We start from the raw sequence: 14,783 nt of genomic DNA, 5'->3' as shown, positions 1-14,783 counted from the left end.
GGGAACGGGACAGATGAGTAGATTGCTATGCGGATCGCATCCCCGCCGGCAGTGTCAGTGCAGCGCTCCCGGTCAGCGGGTCTGACCGGGGCGCTGCAGAGAGGAGAACGTCGCGAGCGCTCCAGGGAGGATCAGGGACCCGGAGCGCTCGGCGTAACAGGTCAAAGTGACTATGACCGACAGGATGTGTACAGGTGTCCACATAGAGGTAATCATAAGTACTGGAATAGAGGCAATAATAATAACAATAGGGCTGAAGAACAGGGAGAGAGGAACAGGGAATTGAGCAGCAGAGATTTTTTATCAACAGAGGCAAGCGACACAGACGGAGGACCAGACGGGGTAAACGTCAACCCCAGAAAGAGACCCCAGACATCGGAGACCAGCTCCCTCATACCGCAAAAAGCACAAATAAGTACCGAGGACATGGGTGGGGACAATGTACTAACTTGTCCCCACACCTCACAGGAACAGCAGGACTCGCTACAACTTATGAATCAGTCCACATATATACTTACGGACACAGAAAAGTCAGAACTCAGTTGGGGACTCACCTTTTCACCAATGAGGACTTTTGATAAATTTGAATTTGTTAAGGATACTTACCTGTTTTGCAGAAAGGTGATCCTGAAATTGCTACATGAACAACCTTCCATCATAACCAGCCAACCGAAGATATTACCAAAAACTGCTGTCAGATACCACAGATTATTTCCTACAAAAATTTTAACACATCTTAGACTCAGCCCTGGAGTTTGGTGTCATCTCCAAGAAGGAACTTAATTACTGAAAGGTGAAGGACCCGTACACTGCTACATTTTATATGTTACCAAAGGTCCACAAAAATAGGGTGAACCCACCGGGATGACCAATCATTTCAGGGATTGGAAGTCTCTGAGAGAGAGCAAGTACATATATAGACTTTTCGTTACAGCCTCTGGTCATTACTCTGCCCTTCTATGTATGAGACTCCATGCACCTGATGAAAGAAACACAAGACATGACATTACCTGAAGGAACTTCACTGGTCACATGTGACGTGGAGTCACTCTATTCTAAAATCAGCCACGAAGATGGACTATGGGCCATCTCATACTTCTTGGAGGGACAGGTAAACAAAGACACCAATTTTGATTCCTTTCTTATTAAATTACTGGATTTAGTTCTACATCATAATTTTTTCATTTTTGACAGTCAATTTTATTTGTAGGTTTCTGGTATGCAATGCGCCCCCTCCTACGGCAACCTCCTTTTGGGGTGGTGGGAGGTGGCGCACAAGTACCCAACTCCGTATTTCAGTAAGATACATAGATAAAAAAAAAAAATTTTTAGAAGGGAACTGAAGAGGAGTGCATGCATTTTATCTCTTTTCTTAATCAAAACAATTGTCAACATCAAATTGACCTACAATATCTCTCCTCTTTCGGTGGATTTTTTGGACCCTCATTTGGGGGTGAAGCACGGTCACCTTGAAACAAATCTGTTCCGCAAGGCCATGGTGACTAATAGCCTGTTGCACTACTCCTCCTTCCATCTGAGCCATTCTCTTAAAGGGATACCCATTGGCCAGTTTCTACGGGTCAAGAGGAATTGCAGCAGACCTGAACGCTTCAAAGAACAAGCTTGAGATCTTACAAAAAGATTTAAGGAAAGGGCATATGCCAGACCAGTCATCTCTAAAGCCTATGAGAAAGCCAATAGCTCTGACAGAAGAACACTACAAGAGGGAGCCCAGAGAAAACCAAAAGATAATGGCCCACATTTATCATTGCAGTGCAAGTGAAGCATTTTTTACACCTTTTTTTATGTGTGCTGATAATGTGTAGGAGCACCAAATTTATTAAAAGGTAAAAGAGCTTTGATAAATTTTGTGCAGGTCACATTTTCAGAAATTTCTGTCTACACATACACCAAAAAGCTACACCATGTCTGGGCTGGTGTAGTTTTAGAGACTTTTCAGTGGCTTTGCGCCTTTTCTTGCTCTTTTTTACAAAAAGGTGCAATAATAAATCCCTTCCATATCATGTCTATTGCCAAAATCAGTGGATTGCAACTCAAAATAAGTGGATTGCAACTCAAAATCAGCAGAAATGTGTAAACAAAAAGGGGCAAAAAAAGACGTAAAAAAACCTGCTTGCGCCTTTTTTGCCCCTTTTTTAGACACAAAAAACAGTCTAAAGACAATGATAAATGTGAACCGATATGTTAAGATTTGTATGCACTTCAAACAACCATTGGGATAGAACTAGAACAATTCTTGAAGACAACTGGAAGATTTTGCTATCAGATGCATGGGTACATTCAGTTGTGCCGGAGATACCTGCTTTGGTCTCACGTAGAGCCCCGAACTTGGGTGATCTACTTACCAGTAGTCACTTCCAAAGACCTACTAGGTCGATTCAAACAGGACAGAATTTTTAAGGGTCGTATCCCTGCGGTGAATGTACTGTATGTCAATTAATGACGCCTACACAACAGTTTGTTAATCCACATAATGGAAAGGAATATCGTCCGAAAAGTTACATAAGCTGTATAACCACACAGGTTATCTATGTTATCATCTGCCCCTGTGGAAAGTGCTATGTCGGGCAAACAGGACAACAGCTGCAGAAGAGAATTCAGAAGCACATATCAAACATAGCCTTGGCGAGAAGGGACAAGGAAAGGGGGAAAAGGGGCGTGTTCCCTACATTTCATCCGAAATCAGTCATCTTTTCTGAAAATCACTTAGAAAATCATGTGAATTTTCTGGGAAGAAAACCCAACACTTTAAAGCATGTATAAAGTTTCAGAAAGTGGAGTAAATTCTCTGGCTGTTTGTTCCTTTGCCTGCCTTGTCTTTTTGAAGCGATTCTTACTTGTAATTTTTATTGTTGCACAATTAAATTATTAAGCAATGTTTTAGCTTTAGTTTTTTAAATTTAACATTTTTAAACAGGGATCAATGTATGTGTGCGGGCAGGGCAATAAAAATGTAGCCAACAATATTAAAAAAAAATGTAGTGTGTGTGTTTTTCACTATTTTTTCTAAATTCTTTAGAAAGTACTACTACTCCCTGCATGGAACACACTGTTCCATGATGGGAGTAGTAGTACCAATACGAATAGACACATCGCCCATTGCCATCCTTCTGTATAATTTATAGATGCGTCCGGCCGCTCTTCTATGGTCCCCTGCACTGCCGTATATATACACATATTCATATTTCCAGCAGAGAGCTGTGATTGGCCAGATGGTTCCAGCCAATCACAGCTCTCTATGGAAAATATGTGTGGTGTCTCGGTACCGTATTGCTTACCGTACCTTGTATGGTGATCCCCAAAGTCAGAGTTACTACGTTCAGGTAGGGTCCCCCAGGTGGAACAGCCCCTAGTCGCTTCCTCCTTCTCTAATTTTATAATGTTTATGTGTACATATTTAATAATGTATATATTTAATATAATGCATATTAGTATACTTACCTTTATAGCGTTGCAGGACCTTCGGTCATGTGACTATGTTGATTCCTCTTTGGTATGTTGGGGGACCTTTGGAGGTCCTTGGCTCACATGTTTACCCATAACCCTTTGTAAAGATGATTGTCAGAAGTATTGGACCAATCAGCTTAAGTCCAGCCCCTGCCCATATAAGGGAGCTGTAGCCAATGATCGCTCTCTTGGGTTGCTGCTCTTGTGGATGTCCGACTATTAGGACGGATCTGCGCAACTTTCAAAGACAAGCTAAGCCTTAAACCTGTGGGCCTCAGCCTCAATTAAACCGTGAGTCCTAAACTAAATCCCTGCTAAAGCTAGCGTGACTGCTGGACCTCAACTAAATCCCCTAAATCCAGCGGAACAGCGCATATCAGTCTATGGACTCTAAAACGCATAAGGTCCCAACCACTGTCAATCTCTAAGAGACTTTGCCTGTATAGAGACTGTTCCGGTTATGAAGCTTGCATAAAATCTTCAGTAAAAGTTCCGACTGTTTTCAGCAAACTATCCGGTTGTGGACATTATTTCATACCTCCCTATCGCTCTTGGGTAGGGTGGCGGTAGGACAAGCAGAGGAGCCCTTATCACGAATAGAAAGGGTTAATCAGACACCCTTTAATTACCGCACAGCTACACCCCATACACCCTACACCCCCAGGCTATCACATAGCATTAGGTTTATATATACTGTATAGTTCACTAGCGCTAAATGGTTAACTATGATTCTGATTGCCGCCTTGTATAATAATGAGTCCCTGTGTACCATATGATAGTAAAAATTTAAAAGTAAATAAATATATATACTGGCGCAACAGATATAGTTAAAATAATAATTATAATTTATTTGGTTACTTGATTAAAAATGACACAAAATATTGCACACAGCCCAAGTATTGGATCGTCCCTCTGTCAGTAACTGGATCTTGTATTCTTTTGCCACAGTTCTTGTATAGCCAAGATATATATATATATATATATATATATATATATATATATATATATATATATATTAAATGCCAGAGAAAATATTTTATGGCTGTAAAAATATTTATAGAAGTAGGCTATACGCACCTATTACTGCTATGCTGGTTTGAATTCCCCTGATAAAATCGCTGAAGAGGTATTATGTGCAAATAAGGTGTGTCTATAGGAAATAAATGTAATTTGTTACCTCAAGCAACTAAGAAAAATGAACACCTGCATTAATAAACAGATCGCAGCTGGTGTCAGAAGTTACACTTGCTGCGATCTGTCTATTAATACAGGTACTACAGCTCCCAGCATGGAGCAGAGTGTACTCCATGTTGGGAGTAGTAGGGCCTGCAGGTAAGAACAGATCACAGCGCGTATCACTACCGACATCCGCTGTGATCCTCCTGTCTATAGCAGAGATGCAGAGAGGCTGTATACAGCGCTCGCATCTCTGCACTATACTCCGGCCACTCACTCATTCATATTTCCCTCAGAGCGATGATTGGCTGCAACCATCTGGCCAATCACAGCTCTGGGCGGAAAATGTGAATGAGTCATGTGAATTTGTTGTATGGGGATACTTCGGTCTTTTGCAGCGCTGGAGTCCTTCCTTCTAGAGTTTTGTTTCATTGTAACAAGCGGTTAGCAGATATATTTGTGCACAATGAGGAACGCGATCCCTGTCTGAGGAGGCACTTGTGTATACTGTGGATCGCGATTTCTTAAAGTCTGAACAAAGAGAAGACAAATGCAAAGACTCCGGCAGACAAGAATCAACATAACACCTGCCGATTCCAAACAAGGCAAACCGCAATACTCTAGCTAACCTGTAAAGTTTCCTCATATACCTTCACCATGATCCAGGGAGTCCCCATCGGAATGTATCTAAACCGGAGCTGTCTTCTCTTTGTTCAGACTTTAACAGATCGCGATCCCCAGCATAGTGCACCAAGTGCATCTGCAGACAGGGATCGCGTTCCTCATTGTTCACAAATGTATCTGGAAACAGCTTGTTACAATGAAACAAAACTCCAGCACTTCTCTCAATTTGATTTGAACTAAATATAGATCTGGTACAGCAGAGTGGGCTCCAGAAGGAAGGACTCCAGCGCTGCAAAAGACCGAAGCATTCCCATACAACAAATTCACATGAATCATTCATATTTTCTGCCCAGAATGGGGATTGGCTGGATGGTTGCAGCCAATCACCGCTATGAGGGAAATATGAATGAATGAGTGGCCGGAGTATAGTGCAGAGATGCGGAGCGATGTATACAGCCGCTCTGCATCTCTGCAATAGACAGGAGGATCACAGCGGATGTCAGTAATGATACCCACTGTGATCTGTTCTTACCTGCAGGTACTACTACTCCCAACATGGAGCACACACTGCTCCATGCTGGGAGCTGTAGTATCTGCATTAATAGACAGATCGCAACAGGTGTCAGAAGTTACACTCGCTGCGATCTGCCTATTAATGCAGGTACTACTACTCCCAACATGGAGCACGCTCTGCTCCATGTTGGGAGTTGTAGTACCTGCAGTTAAGGAAAGATCACAGTGGATGTCACTCCTGACACCCGCTGTGATCCTCTTGTATAATGTATAGATGTGGCGGACACTCTTTTATGGTCCCCTGCACTGACGTATATATACACATATTCATATATCCAAACAGAGAGCTGTGATTGGCTGGAACCATCTGGCCAATCACAGCTCTATGTAGGAAATATGAATAGGTGTATATATATACGTCAGTGCAGGGGACCAAAGAAGAGAGGCCGGCCACATCTATACATTATACAGGAGGATCACAATGGGCGATCTGTCAATTATTGCAGGTACTACTACTCCCATCATGGAACAATGTGTTCCATGCTGGGAGTAGTATTACTACCTAAAAAAAATGTAAAAAGAAAAAAAGTGAAAAACACACACACTACATTTTTAGGTCCCCGCCCGCCCACATAAACTGATCCCTGTTTTAAAAATTTACAAAAATTTTGCTATAAAAAAGATAAATTTTATTAGATACAATTTTTTCCTTCACTACTGTGTCTTTTTTATTTTTGCTTTTTAATAGTACCCTACGAAATTTTATTAAAACTTTTATTAAAAAAAAACGCCGGCAAAAGTTAAAACCCACATGCCGTTTTTCTTGGCATTTTTCCCCAAAAAAAAACAAGTAGAAACTTAGCCTTATGGATGCAACAGATTTTACTGTGCGAAAGGAAACCCTGCAACAGAAATTACTGTGCGACAGAACCAGGCGCCAGAAATTACAGTGCAACATAATTTTTCCCTGCGACAAAAAATATCGGAAAAAGTGTGACAGATTAGTAAATACCAAGTTAAAAAAATGGAGAAACCACAAAACAGAAACCGACACTCCACTCTTAGTAAATGAGGCCCTATATGTCCACACACATAGCGTGGTACAGTTTATACCATTCACTCCATGCACTTTGCACTCAGATACACACATCACGTTAGCACACGACCATTTATAAAGTTGCACACACATATAGACACACCTTCAAACATTTATTCATTACATAATTCCTAGTCACATCCCACATTGTCCTGTTTACAGGCCAATCTTACATACGATACACTAGCACATCTACACACCAGTGACACATAGTTACTATATCATGGGAATGGGGGCACTTAGTATGAGTGGGGGGGGGGGGGGGCACCATTACCTTCACACATGCAGCACAAATATATGTTTACACATTTATTTTTTATATTTTTTATTATAAATTCAATCATTTCATATTTTCCATTTTCTTACTTTACACCTTTCATCTGTTATCATCATCTTTTGTACATACATCAATGATCATATAACTTTGATCTAATCGACACATTGGCCTGCTGCCTATGGTTTATTTGTATAAATATCTACAGAGTTGCTGAGTGTATTCTGATATGTTTTGACAGAATGTGTGGGGTCTCTCCAGTGGGTGACGTGCCGTGCCAGTGTTGAGGATGAGCTGCTCCTCTCCAGTAATTTGGGGAATTCTTGGTGTGCAGGTCCTGCAGCCTTAAGACTGTGCCGTCTCAGGAACTTACTTTTGGTTTGCGAACAAGGGAGACTGTGCTCTGGAAAGGCAACAATAGATTAAAAAAATAACTATCTCTTACATAAGGACTCTTTTTGAAGAGCCATGGAACTAAAAAAATTACTCTATAACAGAGCCATGGAAACAAAATGCTTAATGACTCTGCTTCACCACCAGTCTCACTAGATGAAAGACTGTTTGATTCTCGGACAGAGCGTTACTTTTCTTCCTAATTTGGATATAAGCAATGATAATTAAATCTCCTGTTTTGCATTTAGTGTCATCATGATTATATGGAATTATATTATTATTATTATTATTATATTGTATGGCTCAACAACTATATTTTTGGTGCATGGTTTGGTCACATGGATGTGGATATAGGCGCCACATTATTGTATGGGATACATGCAGGGAGTGACGGCCCCTTTCCACATGGCCCAATAATCATGCTTACTGGTGCATAGTGTGGCCGCATGGATACGAATTCAGAAATGTACATTTATGGTCTCTATGGCCTCCATTCGATTATAGACTGGTTAGACTTATTTGTCATATACAAGATAGGGTATAGAATTATGGGAATGCAGTTTCCATCCCTGGGTTGATGCAGCGGCCCTACTTTGGGCTTGGATTGGGCTATAGGATTGTGGAAACACCTTACTTAGTACTAGATAGCTGTAGGGATTTTACTATTGCCATTATCCATTATCACATATTGACATCACCCGGGTTGGGACACAAACCTCTATTGTCTTCCATATACCACATTACCCTTTTATGCCCCATATTGGTTGTATTATGCCCAGAGGGACGTGTCATTTAATATGGTATATTGACTATCTCCATATGCCACATGTAATACATATAATATCACATAGGTATTTTACAATATTTATATTAAGATCACCAACCAGTTTATTTTACTTACTGGGTATTCGAGTATCCTGTACTTCGCACAATAATATGATTTCTTTATCATTATCACTTATTTAATTTAATTAACACCAACTTCTCTCATATGTCTAGAACTATTGGTATAATTGTTTCCACATTTCATACTCACTATCATTTCTATTTTTCATTAGTATGTTTTATTGGTGGCATACTGGTGGCATATTGGCACTAATGGAGACATATGTGTGTTGTCCACGGAGACATATATGTATTATCCATGTACAACACATAGGTGTCATCAACCCTATTTGTTAGGGCTCTCATGTCAATGGGGGCCATGTAGTGTGACCATTCGGATCATAGCTAAATTCCATTAGCACAAGCTTTATGCACTTATATAGTGGCGTTGGTACAATTATGTTTATATACTGTATACTTATACGTATGCACATTATTTATATATGCATATATTATTTATTTATATATGCTTACACATATGCACATTATTTATTTATTTATATATTTCCATAATTTGTACAATTTTTTATTTTATCTTATTATTTCTCTATATTGATAAATATATATATATATATATATATATATATATATATATCAGTTGATCCATATCCACGAGTTCCATGTCATTAATTTGTTGATTTTTTGCCATGCATTTAGTACCCAATTGCGCATGCGCAGCCTAGATCTTAGAGATAATTTTATTAACTTCTATTCTGTATATGAATATATGTTACGCCTAGCGCTCCGGGTCCCCGCTCCTCCCCGGAGCGCTCACGGCGTCTCTTTCCCTGCAGCTCCCCGGTCAGCCCCGCTGACCGGGAGCGCTGCTCTCTCATGGCCGTTGGGGATGCGATTCGCACAGCGGGACGCGCCCGCTCGCGAATCGCATCCCAGGTCACTTACCCGTTCCCGTCTCCTGCGGTCATGTGCTGGCGCGCGCGGCTCCGCTCTCTAGGGCGCGCGCGCGCCAGCTCCCTGAGACTTAAAGGGCCAGTGCACCAATGATTGGTGCCTGGCCCAATTAGCTTAATTGGTTCCCACCTGTTCCCTGCTTATATCTAGTCTCCTCCCTTGCACTCCCTTGCCGGATCTTGTTGCCTTAGTGCCAGTGAAAGCGTTCTTTGTGTGTTTATACCCTGTGTACCAGAACTACTGCTATCTCCCCTGACTACGAACCTTGCCGCCTGCCCCCGACCTTCTGCTACGTCCGACTTTGCTTCTGCCTACTCCCTTGTACCTCGCCTATCTTCAGCAGCCAGAGAGGTGCCGTTGCTAGTGGACACGACCTGGTCACTACCGCCGCAGCAAGACCATCCCGCTTTGCGGCGGGCTCTGGTGAAAACCAGTAGTGTCTTAGAACCGGTCCACTAGCACGGTCCTCGCCATCCCTCTCTGGCACAGAGGATCCACCTCCTGCCAGCCGGCATCGTGACAGTAGATCCGGCCATGGATCCCGCTGAGGTTCCCCAGCAGTCCATCTCTGATTTCACCACGGTGGTCGCCCAGCAATCCCGACAGATCGCCCATCTATCCCACCGGCTGTCGGAAATGTCCACCATTGTGCACCAACTTCAGTCGCAACTGCAGCAGCAATCATCTCCTCCGCCACCTCCTGCACCCCTTCCGCAGCGAGTGGCCGCTCCTAGCCTCCGCCTGTCCTTGCCGGACAAATTTAATGGGGACTCTAAGTTTTGCCGTGGCTTTCTTTCGCAATGTTCCTTGCACTTGGAGATGATGTCGGATCAGTTTCCTACTGAAAGGTCTAGGGTGGCTTTCGTGGTCAGCCTTCTGTCTGGAAAGGCCCTGTCATGGGCCACACCGCTCTGGGACCGCGATGACCCCGTCACTGCCTCTGTACACTCCTTCTTCTCGGAAATTCGAAGCGTCTTTGAGGAACCTGCCCGAGCCTCTTCTGCTGAGACTGCCCTGCTGAACCTGGTCCAGGGTAATTCCTCCGTTGGCGAGTACGCCATACAATTCCGTACTCTTGCTTCTGAACTATCCTGGAATAATGAGGCTCTCTGCGCGACCTTTAAAAAAGGCCTATCCAGCAACATTAAAGATGTTCTGGCCGCACGAGAGACTCCTGCTAACCTGCATGAACTCATTCATCTAGCCACTCGCATTGACATGCGTTTTTCTGAGAGGCATCAAGAGCTCCGCCAGGAAAAAGACTTAGATCTCTGGACACCTCTCCCACAGTCTCCACTGCAATCTGCGCCTAGGCCTCCCGCCGAGGAGGCCATGCAAGTGGATCGGTCTCGCCTGACCCTGGAAGAGAGGAATCGCCGTAAGGAAGAGAATCTTTGTTTGTACTGTGCCAGTACTGAACATTTTCTGGTGGATTGCCCAATCCGTCCTCCACGTCTGGGAAACGCACGCTCGCACTCAGCTCTCGTGGGTGTGGCGTCTCTTGATGCCAAGTCGGCTTCTCCACGTCTCACGGTACCTGTTCGGATTTCCACTTCAGCCAGCTCTCCCCTCTCAGCCGTGGCCTGCCTGGACTCTGGAGCTTCTGGGAATTTTATTCGGGACTCCTTTGTGAATAAATTCCGTATTCCGGTGACCCGTCTTGTCAAGCCACTCCACATTTCCGCAGTCAACGGAGCCAGGTTGGACTGTACCATACGTTTCCGCACGGAGCCCCTTCTTATGAGCATCGGATCTCACCACGAGAGGATTGAACTTTTGGTCCTCCCCAATTGCACCTCGGAAATTCTCCTTGGACTTCCCTGGCTTCAACTTCATTCCCCAACCCTGGATTGGTCCACTGGGGAGATCAAGAGTTGGGGGTCCTCTTGTTCCAAGAACTGTCTAAAACCGGTTCCCAGTAACCCTTGCCGTAACTCTGTGGTTCCTCCTGTATCTGGTCCCCCTAAGGTCATTAAGGACTCTGCCTGCCACAGGAAATGCCCCTCCCCCCCTCCCAGTTCCATCAGGCAAGCTTCTGTGTCCCCTCATGGCCCTCGTCCTGGTGTCACACTGCCCCGTGCCAGGTCCCGCCCTCTGCCCTCTCTCCCCATTCCTACTCCTGCGGTTCTGCCTGCCGTTGAGGAATCCCTCCATCCTTTCCCGGTGTCCTCATCCCAGGGGAGGCAGTTACCCGATAAAGAGAAGGGGAGACCTAAGGGGGGGGGTACTGTTACGCCTAGCGCTCCGGGTCCCCGCTCCTCCCCGGAGCGCTCACGGCGTCTCTTTCCCTGCAGCTCCCCGGTCAGCCCCGCTGACCGGGAGCGCTGCTCTCTCATGGCCGTTGGGGATGCGATTCGCACAGCGGGACGCGCCCGCTCGCGAATCGCATCCCAGGTCACTTACCCGTTCCCGTCTCCTGCGGTCATGTGCTGGCGCGCGCGGCTCCGCTCTCTAGGGCGCGCGCGCGCCAGCTCCCTGAGACTTAAAGGGCCAGTGCACCAATGATTGGTGCCTGGCCCAATTAGCTTAATTGGTTCCCACCTGTTCCCTGCTTATATCTAGTCTCCTCCCTTGCACTCCCTTGCCGGATCTTGTTGCCTTAGTGCCAGTGAAAGCGTTCTTTGTGTGTTTATACCCTGTGTACCAGAACTACTGCTATCTCCCCTGACTACGAACCTTGCCGCCTGCCCCCGACCTTCTGCTACGTCCGACTTTGCTTCTGCCTACTCCCTTGTACCTCGCCTATCTTCAGCAGCCAGAGAGGTGCCGTTGCTAGTGGATACGACCTGGTCACTACCGCCGCAGCAAGACCATCCCGCTTTGCGGCGGGCTCTGGTGAAAACCAGTAGTGTCTTAGAACCGGTCCACTAGCACGGTCCTCGCCATCCCTCTCTGGCACAGAGGATCCACCTCCTGCCAGCCGGCATCGTGACAATATATTTATGTCCGTATGCCCTATGATAGTAACTTGCTTACGATATACTCATAATCAAACTGCTTATTGTGTAATTATACTTATACTTACTTTCTGGTACCGATTTGCGCATGTGCAGCTTCCATATATGGCTTTTACAATGGTGTACTCATGTGATCACACGATTAACTCACGTGACTCGTTATCGAGTCACGTGCATTGATACTTTAATGCGGCCTGCCAGGTTTAAGTAAACAGAGCTGCCGGCACTGCTGACACATGCACAGTACTATTTTAACTAGGAGCCCCGCATGCTAATTAGGTTCGTAGGACAACAGATAGCGCAGTTGGTGCATGCACACTTTACGCATGCACACGCACAAGAGGCGGAAATGCTTGCAAGTAGTATGGAGGGTGGAAGTACGCGCCAGGACATGGCGAGCACCTAGTGCCATTTGGAACATATGTTTCAACACTCCACCTGTCAGGTATTATAATTTGACGTGTATGATATATAAAGAGAGACCTGGGACAGTTCTAGCACAACACTTCTGAGGAAAACACCATGGAGTGACGGAACGCGTGGGGTGCCGGCTGTCCTGTCCTGAACACTTTATTAATCTGCTCCTCTGTCTGTGGTTTGCTACTATTGTATCATTTTCTGTTTGATTATTTCCTATGCATTTTGTGTATTACATTATTGTTCTTTATGTATTGTTTGCACTGTGCACTTTGGAATAGCAGCTCTATTACCATTATTGTATTGCAGGACAGGACTTTGGGGTAAGGGGTTTCATGGCCCCTCCCCATGTTGTGCTGTGCTCATTTATGAGCCTTTTTAATTGTTTTTAGATGTCCTTGTTGTCTCATAGAGCTATATACATGTGCCTGTTTCTAAAATAAAGACGTATTGTTTATTGATTCCTTTTTGGGTGTGCACTTTATGCAGCAATCTCTTCTTTTGTTGTGGTATATTATAAGGCTTTGCTAAGGTAGTAACCCTATGACAATTACTGATAGGTTGAGCCCCTCTCTTTCTGTGTGATATTTAATATGTAACGTTATAAGGGAACAAAGATATATATGCCTAAAAATACCCTAGTCCTCAATCCCTATCTATCTAATGCAGAGCACTCGCCCTAAAAAGGGCGACCCCGCCTGGAACTCAGCCCTTACCAAATACCCTAACTACACCCTACTGGAGATAAGAGTGCACTATTGTATGTTTAACCATACTGCACAGTGCAGCCATAACGAGGGGGTGAGAGAGTATATGGGTAGAAGGACAAGAATAATGGAACAAAGAACATAATAAGTGGTCAAAGTTCCTAAACAAATAAAATAATGGTGCTATTACTTGCCGATAAATAGGCATCTACTAAGCAGTATAAAGATCGGTAAAGACTAAAAAATTAATGAAAGGCAAGGGTATGTAAAGTAACAATTATTATGGGTCTATGAAACAAGTAAAATCAAGTCTCTCATTGAGCCCTAAAGGAGCCTGTGACCTGAATCCATAAATCCAGTTTGCTTCTTTAAGCAAAATGTGGTTATCCCAATTTTCTCCTCGGTGGGATGGTCTAATCACCTCGATTACGCGGAACTGGAGTGCCTTCGAACTACCACCATGAGTATCGTTGATATGCCGGGCCAATAGAGTATCTACACCCTCCGTGCGGCAGTTTGCAAAATGCCTCATAGTGTAGGTGATGCCTGTGGTTGCACTGGTGAACTCCTGTGTATGGGAGATAGATGGACATGTCCAACATCCTCCACATCTAAATGTGCCATATTGCTTATGTTGAAGCCAAGATCCTTCCGAGACAGGTCTTTGATAGTGACTGTGAACCAGTCTGTCCTGGCGGGATTGGCGCCTGTGATATGTGACTGCAGGGTAGCCCTGGATGGCATCCCTGATGTCACCATTGGCCAAACGAATTTGGACCGGATTCCTTTAACACATTCCGCCTAGTCATCATATGTTCCTATAATACGGATTATTCTAGAGTCAGTCTGTTTCTGTCTGGGTACCAAGAGGTTACTCCATGTTTGACAGGCAGCTAACTTAAATGCCTTCTTAAGAGGATCTAACATATAAATCCTGTTGGTAAATCTCTGTAGTAGATCTTGTGACTGTCGGTGGAATTCATTCTCAGATGAACAGTTCTGGCGCATGCTGAGATATTGGCCTTTAGGGATGCCACACTTCAAAGCCAAAGGGTGAAAACTCTCCCAATGTAAGAGGCTATTCGTGGATGTTCTCTTACGGTAGACAGTGGTAGCAATTTTATTATTCTCTTTTTTAAGGAGAAGATCTAAGAAGGCATGTTCTGTAAGATTTATTTTGTATGTGAAACTCAGACCTATTGTGTTATTGTTAAGAGTGTCCATTAGAGCCGAGAACTCCTCCCTAGTGCCCGTCCAAAGTATCAGGATGTTGTCTATGTAACGGGCCAACAGAGGGTGTTTTATCAGGGAAAATTACAGTGTCCTCTCACCAACCCAAGCGGACATTTGCATACGATGTG

Source organism: Hyla sarda, chromosome 7, assembly GCF_029499605.1.
Source record: "Hyla sarda isolate aHylSar1 chromosome 7, aHylSar1.hap1, whole genome shotgun sequence".
Classification (NCBI taxonomy): Eukaryota; Metazoa; Chordata; class Amphibia; order Anura; family Hylidae; genus Hyla; species Hyla sarda.
This window is presented reverse-complemented; position numbering follows the sequence as displayed.